Genomic DNA, 12,697 nt, shown 5'->3' with positions numbered 1-12,697 from the left:
CCCCAGAGAGAAGGCTCATAAGGAACTGGAATATCCGTAGGGAAGTTTGATCCAGCAGAAGTCTAACACAGTCCCGAAGACCTCAGGTCAGTGCTTTCCAGTCTTCTACCATTCTATGGGTGTCTACAACTGGTTGTATAGCGCTGATGAACACTACAAATTGAAGGTGTAAACACGGGGTGGTAAACTGAGATCTGGACTACCTGAAAAGACATGTTCATCTGAACAACCTTCATTTTAATGTAACATGAAAAATCATTTGCCTGAGGCTGGGAGGTGTATGTAGGGTACTTAGATGGTAAGAGAAGATAAGAAGATACTCAGAAAGCAGGGGCATTTTTAGATAGAGGGCGACTAGACTGCCTAACAAGAGTTCACTTTGGCAGAGTGAACAGAGTGTCTTGCCAGAGGCAAGATTTGACCGATTTGTGTCCTGTACATGGCAAAAAAGAACCATGAAAGTAGTGTTAACTTTAAAACCAGGTACAGACATGTAAGTTAGAAGATTAGAGACCTGCAAGAACCCACTCTGAAAAGAGCGATTAAGCTTGATTAGATTTGTTTAGAGGCAATTCAGATGCTTTCCATCTGATTTTTTAGAGATTGCTGCTGGGCTGCTCTTCAGCCTACTAAGGAAAAAAAAAATATAAGCCAGTATGAGAAAGGCAGAGCTAGCCAGGTAAAAAGTCAAAGCTAATGTGAATGGACACACAGTGAGGAGAAAAAGGCATGAAATACCTTATTTAGCAGCACTGTTTTTTCTGAAGTCTCAAAATTAGGTACAGTATTGTCTTAAGAAGTCCCTCCTGTCAGCTCAATGCAGACATCACTGAGTAAAGGTCTCTGACTTACACACAGCCTTGCATACTCTGATCTCCTGTGTCATTTTCTTATGGCTCCTCTACAAAATTAGACCCCTCCAAAACACACAGAAAGCATCTTTTCAGTGGCCTTCCCTGAAAGCAGCCTTGGCAAGCAGTAGATAGAATCATTTTTCACCTATGCAGCCTGCCCACCATTATCTCTAGACATAATAAAAGTGGACTCCGGAGAAACGTTTGCAGCGTTTGATGGGACTGCTTGTCCAGTACGTTATTAATGAATATTCAGAGGAAGAAAACACAGCCTATCTGTCTAAACAAGTGACACGGCACTGTTTTCACATGACTTAAGTATCAAGCATTTAAATTTCAGACAATAAAAGCCTTAGGCTTGAATTTTTGCCTTGGCCCCTTAGCATCATCCCTCCATGGGATCCAGAGAGCTGCAACATGGTGTAGGTCATATGCCAACCCATTTTGATTACTGAGTTTAGATGGAGGAATGATGTTACTTATTCCACTAAGACTGGAAAGCAACTGGCAACACTTAGAGGTACGGCATAAGTTGCTACAAGAAGTTTATGGAAATCCTCTGTTAACTAGAAAGCAGAGAACTTCATATGAGCTATTACAACTGTAGCTATCTAAGCTTAATCCTGACATCCAGGAACATTTCCTTGAGTTTTACTGGATATATACATGTGTGGACACAGCTGCACAAGCACTGAGGGAAAACTTAAAAGCCTACATGCTTCAGAGCCTGCAGTACAGTTAGAAAGATACAGCCTACCTAGCATAAATGAAAAGGGAACGTTGCTATGCTTAACCTTATCATTACATTTGGTCTAGGCAATTGCATAGATACAAAGCTGCTTTAGAAGTGCTGGTTTGTGGTAGTACAGCATTTCTACATGTAGCATAGCTGGAAAGCTTACCTTAAGAGGTGGTTACAATAAATAGTACCTCTAAGATTTCCTGTGTTGTACAGGAGTACGTTAAGAGATACTCAGTGGAAACTATCACACACCACTTGGAAAAAGACAAGTAATGCTTACCAAGAGCCCCATATACACCAAATAACAGGCTTCAGTACTTGTAAAAAAGCACAGATAAATAAAAACCTGCATTCTAGCACATTTTCACTTGGTTTCCTACCTAAAGTAGCCATAGACTCCTGCTGAAAAATTACTCCTCTTCATACTGGAAGCTCCCAGATTACCTTTTCTCAATTGTTGATACCTATCACCTGCTAATCTTTATAGCCTTTCTGCTTAGAGCCTCCCAGGTGCAAAGCTTCCAGTTGGAAAATGTGCTCTTCAACTCTGCCTTATCCAAGAGTGGTGGGGGCTGTGTTTCTTTTGGTCTTTATCCTGCTAGGTGTGGAGAACTAACTGAAAAAATAAGTTGTCTATATTTCTGTTACTGCCTTCCCCCCCCCCCCGCCCCTCAGGAATTAATTAGAAATTCCACAGGCTTCTGAGTAAGTGAACCAAACTCCAGGGGTGTATATGAGTTACAACCACTGTTAAACACAGGATGTTTTCTTCCCCTCTGTATTACAAAATCTACAGTGATCTCCACACTGCTTCCATTTAATTGGAGTTTTGCCACCAACTTAAATAAGTAGCTCAAGTCCAAAATCATTAATAGAATGGAAAGATTTACTCCAAATGTGGGGTGTAGTAGAAAGATGCTTAGAAGCTGAGTAGTTGCTTTTACATGGTGAGCATGCCCTAGCTTGATGAGATTATTTCCTGAACCTAAATTGTAAACAAGCAACTGTGCGAAGTCACAAACCTGCATATGGGATGCTGGATACATCTCTTGGAAATTATGACAAAAGCTAACAGTCTTCACCTCACTGAAGTTGATGAAACATTTTCCGTGTGCTTGGCTGGAGCCAGGATTTTGGTGTAGGCACTTACTCTCTGACTTTGCAGGAGTTAATGCACACTGCAGAGTAAATTCTTCTGAAAACTCTTTTAGCACCCCTCCTCCCCAGTTCTCCCTTTTCCTTTAGGATAACTGAGTTTTAAAAAGCTTTCTTAAGCCTTCTTCACCTTCATTCCCCTTTTCAAATAAAACACTGAATAGGCATCATCCTTCCAGCATTCTGCTTGAGCAACACCATTGGCATCATTTTTACACTGTATTAGTCATAATGCACACTAGCATCATGTCTTCCATCAGAATTTCAAAGCACTTAACAAATATTAATTAAGTATTGCGTCTCTGTGAGGTATGTAAGTAATTAATTTTATAAGCCAACACCATATAAAGGAGAGAAAAAGGTGGATTCTCACATTAGTGCATAGCCTTTTATTTGTTTACAGTTATTTTCTTCACGGGTGTCTAGACCTAAAGTAAGTTCTTTATGCAGCTTTTGTAATGGCCACAGTAACGGGGACACCTGTGAAGCTGCACTGCGAGACACCTCTCATATGTCCATTATGTGAAAGCATGTCCTCTCAAATTCATTGTAAAGTGGTCTTACGGTATGTTATGGTCAGTAGAGAAGACAGGTGAAGAAGTTGAGACTTGAGCTCCAGCCCTGCCTTCACAGGCATTCCTAAACTTCTGTTGTTCTGTGTTTGCTTTTCTACAGGTAGCAAAGGGCTTTCTGGATGTTGCAGGCTTCCTTTTCCCAGCCACGTTTACTCTTTCCACCTGGAAATCACATTTAGGCAGATTTTCAGGACTTCATAAATTTGTCTGAGCTTTCCGGATGTCTGGTAGCTGTAGGGAGCAGACACTTCTGATCTGGTGGCTGCACGTCTGGAAACTCTGGACATCAGCACTATGAGCATGCGCTGCAGTTATAGAACATGAAGCAGCCTAGCAGGAGTATCTCTGTGTGTGTTCTGTGCTGTCCAGCCATGCATAGTAAGTGCAAAACTCTTCAGAAAAACAGCAGACGATGTAGACGTGTTCTGCAGCTACTAAGACTCTGTGCAGTCAGCCTCCTGCTTTCAGGGGGGAACTATGCAGTTATTTGCATATTGATTATACATCCCCTGGCTCCTGGGTGTGCTGCAGCTGTTGCATATGCCCCTACTTTTATCTACCCACGAAATCCTCTGCAGATGTATGGGATTCCTACCCCTCTAGTATGCATCCTTATATCCACACTCCTCCAGGGCAGCAATGATCAAGGCCCATACTTGCTCCACTTCTCCCTTTGATTCCCCCTTCCCTTCTAATAACAAGTCCTTGCACTAAGACAATGCTTCCACGAGACAATTTCACAGGTTGCTACTGTCACAAGAGAGAGGTGGCAGTCCCCAGCCCTTTGCCCTCTAGCAGTCCTTGCTCTTGGTCATCCTGCTGCTTACCTTACGCTGGTTCTGGTATGTGTTGAATCCATCCCTCCATTAGCCACTTTGACCCTATTAGCCTGGAAGAAAAACAGCAGAAAAGTGGATAGTTTTCTCTGGAATAGCAAGGTAAATCAGCTGACTAAATGACAGATGTAAGGTAAAGGATCAGAAGAGTACCTGAGCTGCTGTAAGTGCAGCTGGGACACAGACCGAGAGATTGACCTCGCGCTTTTGCAACAGTGACTTGCTAGATCAGCTTAGCTGCCTGTGAAGCAGTAGTTTGATTTTCTTTCTTTTATAGAACAGAGGCTCTAGCTTGCCTTTTTTTCTCCCCCCCTTGTCATTTATAGCTATATCCTTTAGTCTGAGGAAATGTGGGTGGATTCAGAGTTTTGGTCACAACACCATGTAAGAATAATTTTTGGAAGGGTTAGCAAGGATTTTCTACGTCATGGTCTTACAGGCAATTGCATATAAACTGTCTTTAATATGCTTCTGTGGCCTCAAACCAGTTGGTTTATTTGTTTTTCCCTAGCTATTGGTATGTTGGAGGCTAAAAGCATTGCCATCATCATGTTCAGAAACCTCTATGCTTTTTAAACACGCTTATTCTATTCTAAGATATTCTCAAAAAAAGCTTTGAATCCCTTGTCTTGCTCCCTTGAACTAGTTTCAAAATTGTACCTAAGGCTAAATACAGCTCCCATATTGTGTGGAAACTACTTTGAAATTTAACAGAAATTTGAGAAGCTTCTGTTGGCTGCCTCAGAGAGTGTCAAGCATGTGATATATTCCTCTTAAACTTCTGGAAAATTAATAAATAATAAAAAAATCATAATTTTTTCCCCTACTGCTTAACATCCAGCTAGATTTGAGCTGGAAGAGCAGAAAATCAAAACATGATGACATTCTGATTATTCCTTCAGTATTGTTTGAGAAATGATGGAAGACTTCAGCGCTTTAATAAGGCAATTTAGACATCCGTCTGCCACAGTGGTGGAGCACAGAAGATCAAAAGAACATTCTCATCTGCTTGACACACACACCCAGTGTTCGTTCATTAATGGCATACTTTTAGTGTAGGTTATAACTGTACACATTGTACAACAAACAGTGCCATGAAGTCCCCTGTCTTCAGGGAACAGAAGGAGCGGGAAAAAAAAAGTCTGGTTCATTAAAGCATTCTCAGCAGCTGAGAACATCACTAACTCTGACATAGTTTGCTGTGAACTTTGAAGGGGTGGGAAGAATAGCTGTGCACCACTGTCTTCGTTTGATTGTATTGTTCAAAATGAATCCCCCACTGATAAAATAATTCCTGATAAAAGACATTCTAGCTTTCAGAAGTCACACACTCGAAGTATACACAGTGAGTGTGTGTTGAAGTACCAGTGCTCTGTAAAATATGCACAAATTAGTGATTTGGGGCTGCCCATCTGTTTTGGTGACAGAAAGTGAAGGTCTAAGTAGATGTGTTTTAAACCAGATATGACCCATTTTATATTCTGAAGAAGGAAGAAGACAAAGGGAAGGAAGGAAGCAAAACCCATTCTGTTTGTCCTGATACTCATTCCATAGAGCCTCTAGTCTAAAGACCTAAGCTTCAACTAGGAAGCAGAAAGCATTTGCTTATTGGTTTTGCATTTTTAGAAAATAAATTTCCTTACCTCCAGTTCAGGAAAATTTCAATTTTAATGAGTCTAACTGGACAGATTCCAGATCGAATCTGTTCCTGGCGTGGTGGTGTTGACTTAGAGGTAGAGCACCAGAAACAAATCTGGCCCTTTCTCTCTCTGTGAAAGTGTATTAGTCAATTGTTTCAGAAGCATGCAGAGTAACACGCCTTTGGATTGTACACAGCTAATCCTCTTTATACTTTGCTATGTGTAACCTGCTTAGTCTTACATGAAAGGATGACTTTCCCTTGGTTGAGGAGGCTTGAGTTAGGTAGAGATCATTTAGGCATGCCTGACACCCACAAATCCATGGGCCCCGACGGGATGCACCCCCAGCTGCTGAGGGAGCTGGCAGATGTTACTGCTAAGCCACTCTTCATCACCACTGAAAGGTCTTGGAGAACAGGAGAGGTGCCTGAGGACTGGAGGAAGGCCGGTGTCACTCCAGTCTTCAGAAAGGGCAAGAAGGGCCCAGGAAACTACAGGCCAGTCAGCCTCACCTCCATCCCTGGAAAGGTGATGGAACAGCTCAGCCTGGAGGTCATCTTGAAGCATGTGAAGGACAAGAAGCTTATCAGGAGCAGTCAGCGTGGATTCACCAAGGGGAACTCGTGCTTGACCAATCTGATAGCCTTCTGTGAGGGAATGACTGGCTGGGTGGACGAGGCCAGAGCAGCGGATGTTGTCTCCCTTGACCTCAGCAAGGCTTTTGACACTGTCTCCCCCAAGATCCCCACAGGCAAGCTCAGGCAGCGTGGGCGCGACGAGCGGCGGTGGGTGGGCTGGGACCTGGCTGCGTGGCAGACTCAGGGGGCTGTGACCAGCGGCGCAGAGTCGAGCTGGAGGCCGGCAGCCAGCGGGGCTCCCCAGGGTCACTGCTGGGTCCAGGCTCGTTCAATTTACTCATCAGTGACCTGGGCGAAGGGACAGAGCGGACCCTCAGCAGATCTGCTGGCGGTACAAAACTGGTTCACCCGAAGGCTGCGCTGCCATTCAGCGAGGCCTGGGCAGGCCGGAGAGTTGGGCAGAGGAGCTGAAGTTCAACACAGGCCAGTGGAAGGTCCTGCCGCGGGGGAGGGACAGCCCCCTGCACCAGTATGGGCTGGGGCTGGCCTGCTGGGGGGCAGCTCTGCGGGGAAGGGCTTGGGAGCGCTGGTGGGCAGCAGGCTGCCGTGGGCCACCAGTGGGCCCGTGGACAAGGTGGCCAACGGTATCCAGGGGTGCACTAGGAGGAGTGTGGCCAGCAGATCGATGGAGTTTATTGTCCCCCTCTACCCTGCCCTGTGGAGGCCGCATCTGGAGTGCTGTGTCCCGTTCTGGGCTCCCCAGTTCAAGAGACAGGGAAATACTGGGGAGGGTCCAGTGGAGGCTACGAAAATGATGAGGGAACCAGAGCATCTCCCTGATGAGGACAGGCTGAGAGAGCTGGGGCTGTTCAGCCTGGAGAAGAGAAGACTGAGAGGGGATCTTAGCAATGTCTGCAAATACCTTAAGGGCGAGTGTCAACAGGATGGGGCCAGGCTCTTTTCAGTGGTGCCCAGCGACAGGACAAGGGGCAACGGGCACAAACTGCAACACAGGAGCTTCCATCTGAGTATGAGGAAAAACTTTACTCTGAGGGTGACAGAGCCCTGGAGCAGGGTGCCCAGAGAGGCTGTGAAGTCTCCTTCTCTGGAGATGTTCAAAACACTCCTGGATGCAATCCTGTGCAACCTGCTCTAGGTGAACCTGCTTTAGCAGGGGTTGGACTAGATGATCTCCAGAGGTCCCTTCCAACCCGACTATTCTGTGATTCTGTGAGATGTATTTGCCGTCTTTTCATGACCCTGATCCAAAGGTTGAAGTCAGTGGAAAGAGTCCAGATTTTTTTCAGTAGTTTTGGAGCTGACTCTATATGAACAGCTGGTCTAGCACTGAGTCTTATAGTTGAAAGACAAGGAAAATAAGCAGCACCAAACCACATTGGACTCAGCGCTGTATTAAAGATACAAATGAAAGTAACGTGAAACTTGTAAAACCAGACTGAACAAAACACTCTGAAACATGCTGCAAGGAGCAGTCTAGCGCTAGCAGGGGAATAAGTTAGCTATTTAATGATTTCTTTTCCATAGCTTTTACTTTTCCACATATTCTGTAATGTAACAGTTCTTTTTTTTCCTTAGGCAAATAGCTGCCAGACAGCAGCACTGGAATGAGAACGTATGTAGTGTTTGCTTTTATCTTACATTACAAAAGAAGTATGAATATCTTGTGTTATTCCAAGTATAAAATTACAGGTGTCAAATCATTTGGTGCTCTAAGTGCTGTGCCAGAAAAGTAATCCAGTAAAAATAGCTATGTCCCGTCAAAACGGAGCAGTTAGTATTGTTATTAACAGTTCCTTACTTGCATGGCTTCAGCAGTGTAAGATGTCACAAAACAAGTGTGAGAGACCAGCAAGGAACTTGCCTGGAATTGCCCAGAGTGCAGAAAGACAGGAGGGTGGAAACCAGAGGAACCTAACAACCCAAAGTGAGAATCTGCCTGGCCTGCTTTACAGTTGGCTTGAACTTTAAAAATCCTGTTAAGCAAAAGCTGTTTAACATCTGAGAGGGGGGATTCTTATCCAGAGATCCCAAAGAATTAAAGCAAAGGGTAATTTGTGCTTGGTTCTGGATAAGTATGTGGTAGACCCTCTGTCCTAGAGGAGCATACCATTTAAAAAGTAGAAAAATATTTAGCTGGAAAGGTGAAAGCATTGTTTCATTTCCATGTTACAGATGAGAGTGCAAACCAGGGATTAAGATGGCTTGGTTGGGTTAGATGGTCAGTGGCTGCGTTGCCTGTGGCAGAGAACCCCTGGCTGCTGGGAAGCCCTTTACAAGTAAGGCTGTCCTTTCCGAGCTGAGTAAGCCTTGAGGAAGAAGCTTGCTGTGGACCTGAAGTAAGACAGGAGGTACAAGAACAGGGCATAGCAGAGCACAACACGCGAATTTCTCCTCAAAAGAGCATGAAGATCCACACGCTTTATGTGGCTCCTGGAAATTAAGTTAATGCTTTTATTGCCCATACCACAAAAGCTGGGTCTGAAGAAGATCTTGTAGGTTATTTCCCTAAAGGGGGCAGAAGAGTCACTGCATTTAATACTCTTTCCAGGCCTTTAGATTGCAGTGAAACCTGGACAGACAGCCTGGTTTGCTAAATTGGGGACGTGCTGCTTCTGTCAGTATAGATGTTAAGAAGCTTATTAAAGGGCATAGCAGCTGACAAATGAATCTTTAATCCCTGTCAAGCCCCTTAAATTTATGACCAGTGTAAAGCAGTTAATGTAAAAAAGAAACTTTTACTCATCAACTCGTGTTAAGCATTTACTTGCATCGTGATAGTCAGAACACATTTTACTTGTAATTTTTTAGGATTAATTTTGGCTTCCTTAAAGAACACTCCACAAACCTTAGCTCTCTTTCTCTACTTCTTGAAAGCCATGGGAGTCGTTTTCATTGTCCACACTGGTATTTCAAGTAAGTGGCACATAGGGTGTGGCAGGCTACATAGTATGCCGCTGAACAGCAGCCCAAATCCTGATGCGGAGAGGCTGCAGTTGTGTTAAAAGGTCAGAAACCAGAAGGGCTTGTAGTGCACCAAAGCTCGACTGTCCTGACAAGAGATACAGTTAAGGGTTAACAGTCACATGTGTCAATTTACAGAAAAACTTCTAATCTCATTGCATTTTTTTTTTCTTTGCAAGCCACATGCTCACACTGCATGTGTCTCGTGCTGCAATGCTATTTTAGGTTCCTTTCTCATACAAGTTTCATTCCTATTAATCTGTGAAAAGACTTTGTACCAAACCCCAGAACTAGCTATGAAGGATAGATAAATTGTTGGGTTTTTTTTTACTGCTGAAAAAAAAAAACCCCACTGCAGTAGGTCTGTCAGTGAGTAGATCAAAGGATGTATCTAGTGTACCTCGGTATGCTGTAACGTGAGCTATTTGTTCAATAGTTAGCTCTAGTTAACTAACATGACTATTCATTCTAAAATAAGCACTCTGGCAGTGTTTGCTTCCAGGCAAATACTTGTTCTGCTACAGTTCTTTCTCAGCTCAGCTGCCTCTGATCCCCTTTGCAAGTGCCGAAGTTGTTAGCCTTTGTAGTCATGAGAGTTAATTACCACTCATTTTGTTCACTTTTCTGCATGGCCAAAAGCTTTTATGTCCTTTACATGGTTCGGGAGTGGAAAGACTAGCCTGCGTTAAGGGACTGTTTCTTATGCAATATATGATTAATAGTTGCCAAGAAGTGGTCTGCCACATGCGTACTGGCAGGTTGGTGGCTGTGCAGCTGCACTGCTAATTACATAGCTGGGCTGGTTGAGCACGGTGCATCTGACGGTGGAGATAGGCTCCAGGGCTCAGCAGGAGATCGAGAGTAGGTAAACGGGGCCACCTGGGAAGCAGTGGCTAAATATGGCATCTGGGGACAGATGGGATGGTTCTGCTGGCGGTGGGGGCTGGACATGTGTAGAGTGCAGCTACTGGCCATGCTGTGGGGCAGTGAGCGAGGAGCAGAGGAAGACGTTAAGAGCAGGCTAAAGCAATTCGTGTGGCAGCCAGCTGTGCTCAGCATGGCCCTTCGGTATTGGGCTGGACTCCCTTAGCTTTGGGAGTGGTTGCGGTAGTAGGAGAGGAACATGTATTATTGTTTAGCTTTCATATCAGTCCAAGAGAACTAGGTTTATCTCCCAGTCCAAAAGTGTTGTCCCCACCAAAGCGGATATTTAAACACAGTGCTTTTCAGAGGTTGTGGCCTGCAGTAGCAGGAAGCTCAGCAGAAACCGCATACTTTTTGCATCTCTAATCTCTGGAGTTTTTTACTTGAATTATGTTTTTCCTTTTCAGCTAAATAAACCGTATCGAAAAGTCTTTCACTGTGTGCTAAAATATTCTGAAGTGCTCTTGTTTCCAAGGGTGACTTTACTGGGGGCAGCGATGCAGTCTCAGAACGGAGTTCTTACGTGTCCCAGTTACAGATTTACTTCCCATGCTGCTGACAGCTTGATTTGTGAAAGAAAAAAGGACAAAATAGCAAAACAAAACTCAACCCACAGCCCATGCAAGACAGAAAAACACAGACTTGCTGTGCTACAGAGGAAGTGTCAAACACAAACATTTCAAAGGAGGAAAGCTTCTAGTCTTCATGTACACGATAAAAATCCTTTTACAAGAATAAGTCACATAACTGTAACTATTTTTAAGCTTTAAAAGTTTCCTGTTTAATACCTGTGGGATAAGCTATGCAGCTAGCTGGAGGCCAATTTTAACCTTGGACCATTGAAATCTATTGACCTGTGGTTTGGTACAGAGCTGGCTATTGTTTTTGTTCCTGCTTTGAAATAAGGGATAGCTGGGAAACCTCTAGCAACAACATCCCCCCTGCCCCCCCCCCAAAAAAAAAAAAAAATCACATGACTGACCACGCTAGACCTGTTTTACTTATCTGCCTAGTTTTGCAAAGTAGCCCGTTATTGAAAATGTTGCTTAATCAAGCAGATGTTAGACTTAGAAACTCATCATGATGCTCTTATAGTGCATCTGGTACATACTAAGAGGACATTAAGTGCATGTGTAACTCCAGAGCCGTTTCTTTCTGGTTTGAGGCTAAGCAGCAGTTGTGGAAAAAGAAGGCTGAACTGGGGCGTTCTGCTGTTGAACAAACAGTTTTATTTCTAAAGCAAAGTCTCATGGCAATGCACTGCAGGGCTCATGATTCATAAAGCTGGTCGAGTGCTAAAGGGAGCTGTGTCTTGATTTGCAGCTTATAAAACCAGGAGTTTGCTAATAAATGCATTCTTCAGAATTACAGCCCAGCACATTCTTAAAAGTGGAGTTCATGGCTTTGTCTTAACAGTAGCCTCCTATGATTACTGCATACTGTGCATTTATGATAGGTGAGACAGCTTCCTCCTGGCCACTTAGTTATGTCACCATTAAATGAAGAAAAAGAACTGGGATGACCCAGTCTAAAAGAGGTAAAGCAAACAGCAGAGCACTGCCATTGATGAAACAAACTTGCTTTAAACACATTCTCTAGTTAGTCTTGAATCATCGGTTCTCAGATATGATTATTCTCTTCTTCCTCCTCCATCTTTCCCTAAGCGGTCTTACAAAGCAGTGCTTTGACTGGAAGCTGGGCTTCATTATGGGGGGGGCTCCTGAGAACAGGCAGGGATGGGGACTATGGGGAGGAACCGAGCCAAGGCACTAAGATAAGCAGAGCCCAGCTTGCAAGAGCTGCTTGAGTCAAGTGTTGCCTCTTAAGGAGGGCTCTGGAAAGACATACCCTGCCATGGGTAAACCATGCATTAGTTTGGCAACTTCTTTGGTGCCTGTTCTCTGTTCTGCCTGTTCTACCTCCCATCCCTGGAGCTGCCACTGTTGCTTCCTCACGATGCAGGCTTTGGTTGTAGGGAGTCACAGGCTGCGTATTCCTTTCCCTGTCATCTCCCCATCCTCAGTGCTGGGATTTTCTGTTTTAAATCCAGAATTTTGAGAGTAAAAAAGCAACCCCTGGCTATGAAACACAATGAGTCAAACATACCTTTAAATTGCCATATATATTTCTGGCAAGAGAATCTGTGACCTGCCTGAGATCTGAGAATCTGAAAGTGAAGTGTGAAGTGTGAGCATCGACAATAACGAAACTGCATATGGGTACCCAAATAGTTGTATTTCAAAACTAAGTAGTACAGGTAAGCAGATGTATTTTGGTAAGGATTAAGAGAGACATGGAGGAATTGATTTTCCAGAAGTACTAAACTAGGAAGTGTTGTTTAGTTGTTCACAGCGCACAGTTTTTCTTAAAGTCAACCAAATGCACAGTTTTGAGGATGTAGTCCTAGTATG

General features: G+C 43.9%; 1 protein-coding gene across 16 annotated transcripts in view; it reads left to right on the top strand.

The window, feature by feature from the left end:
- COA1 (cytochrome c oxidase assembly factor 1) overlaps positions 1–12,697 on the top strand; it is a 53,848-nt gene that overhangs the window by 4,259 nt on the left and 36,892 nt on the right. For 10 of the 16 annotated variants that reach the window (XM_080386121.1, XM_080386115.1, XM_080386117.1 and 7 more), the window contains one exon: positions 7–86. The exons of 3 other annotated variants lie outside the window; for them this stretch is intronic. The gene's annotated coding sequence lies outside the window, so the exon portion shown is untranslated. Of the gene's footprint in view, positions 1–6; positions 87–7,976; positions 8,014–12,697 lie in introns of all 16 variants that reach the window. 3 more of the 16 variants (XM_080386131.1, XM_080386118.1, XM_080386130.1) reach the window with 1 other exon arrangement.

Source organism: Falco punctatus (genome assembly GCF_963210335.1).
Source record: "Falco punctatus genome assembly, chromosome: 4".
Taxonomy (NCBI): Eukaryota; Metazoa; Chordata; class Aves; order Falconiformes; family Falconidae; genus Falco; species Falco punctatus.
Note: the sequence above shows the minus strand (reverse complement) of the source record. Positions and strands in the feature narration are given on the sequence as shown.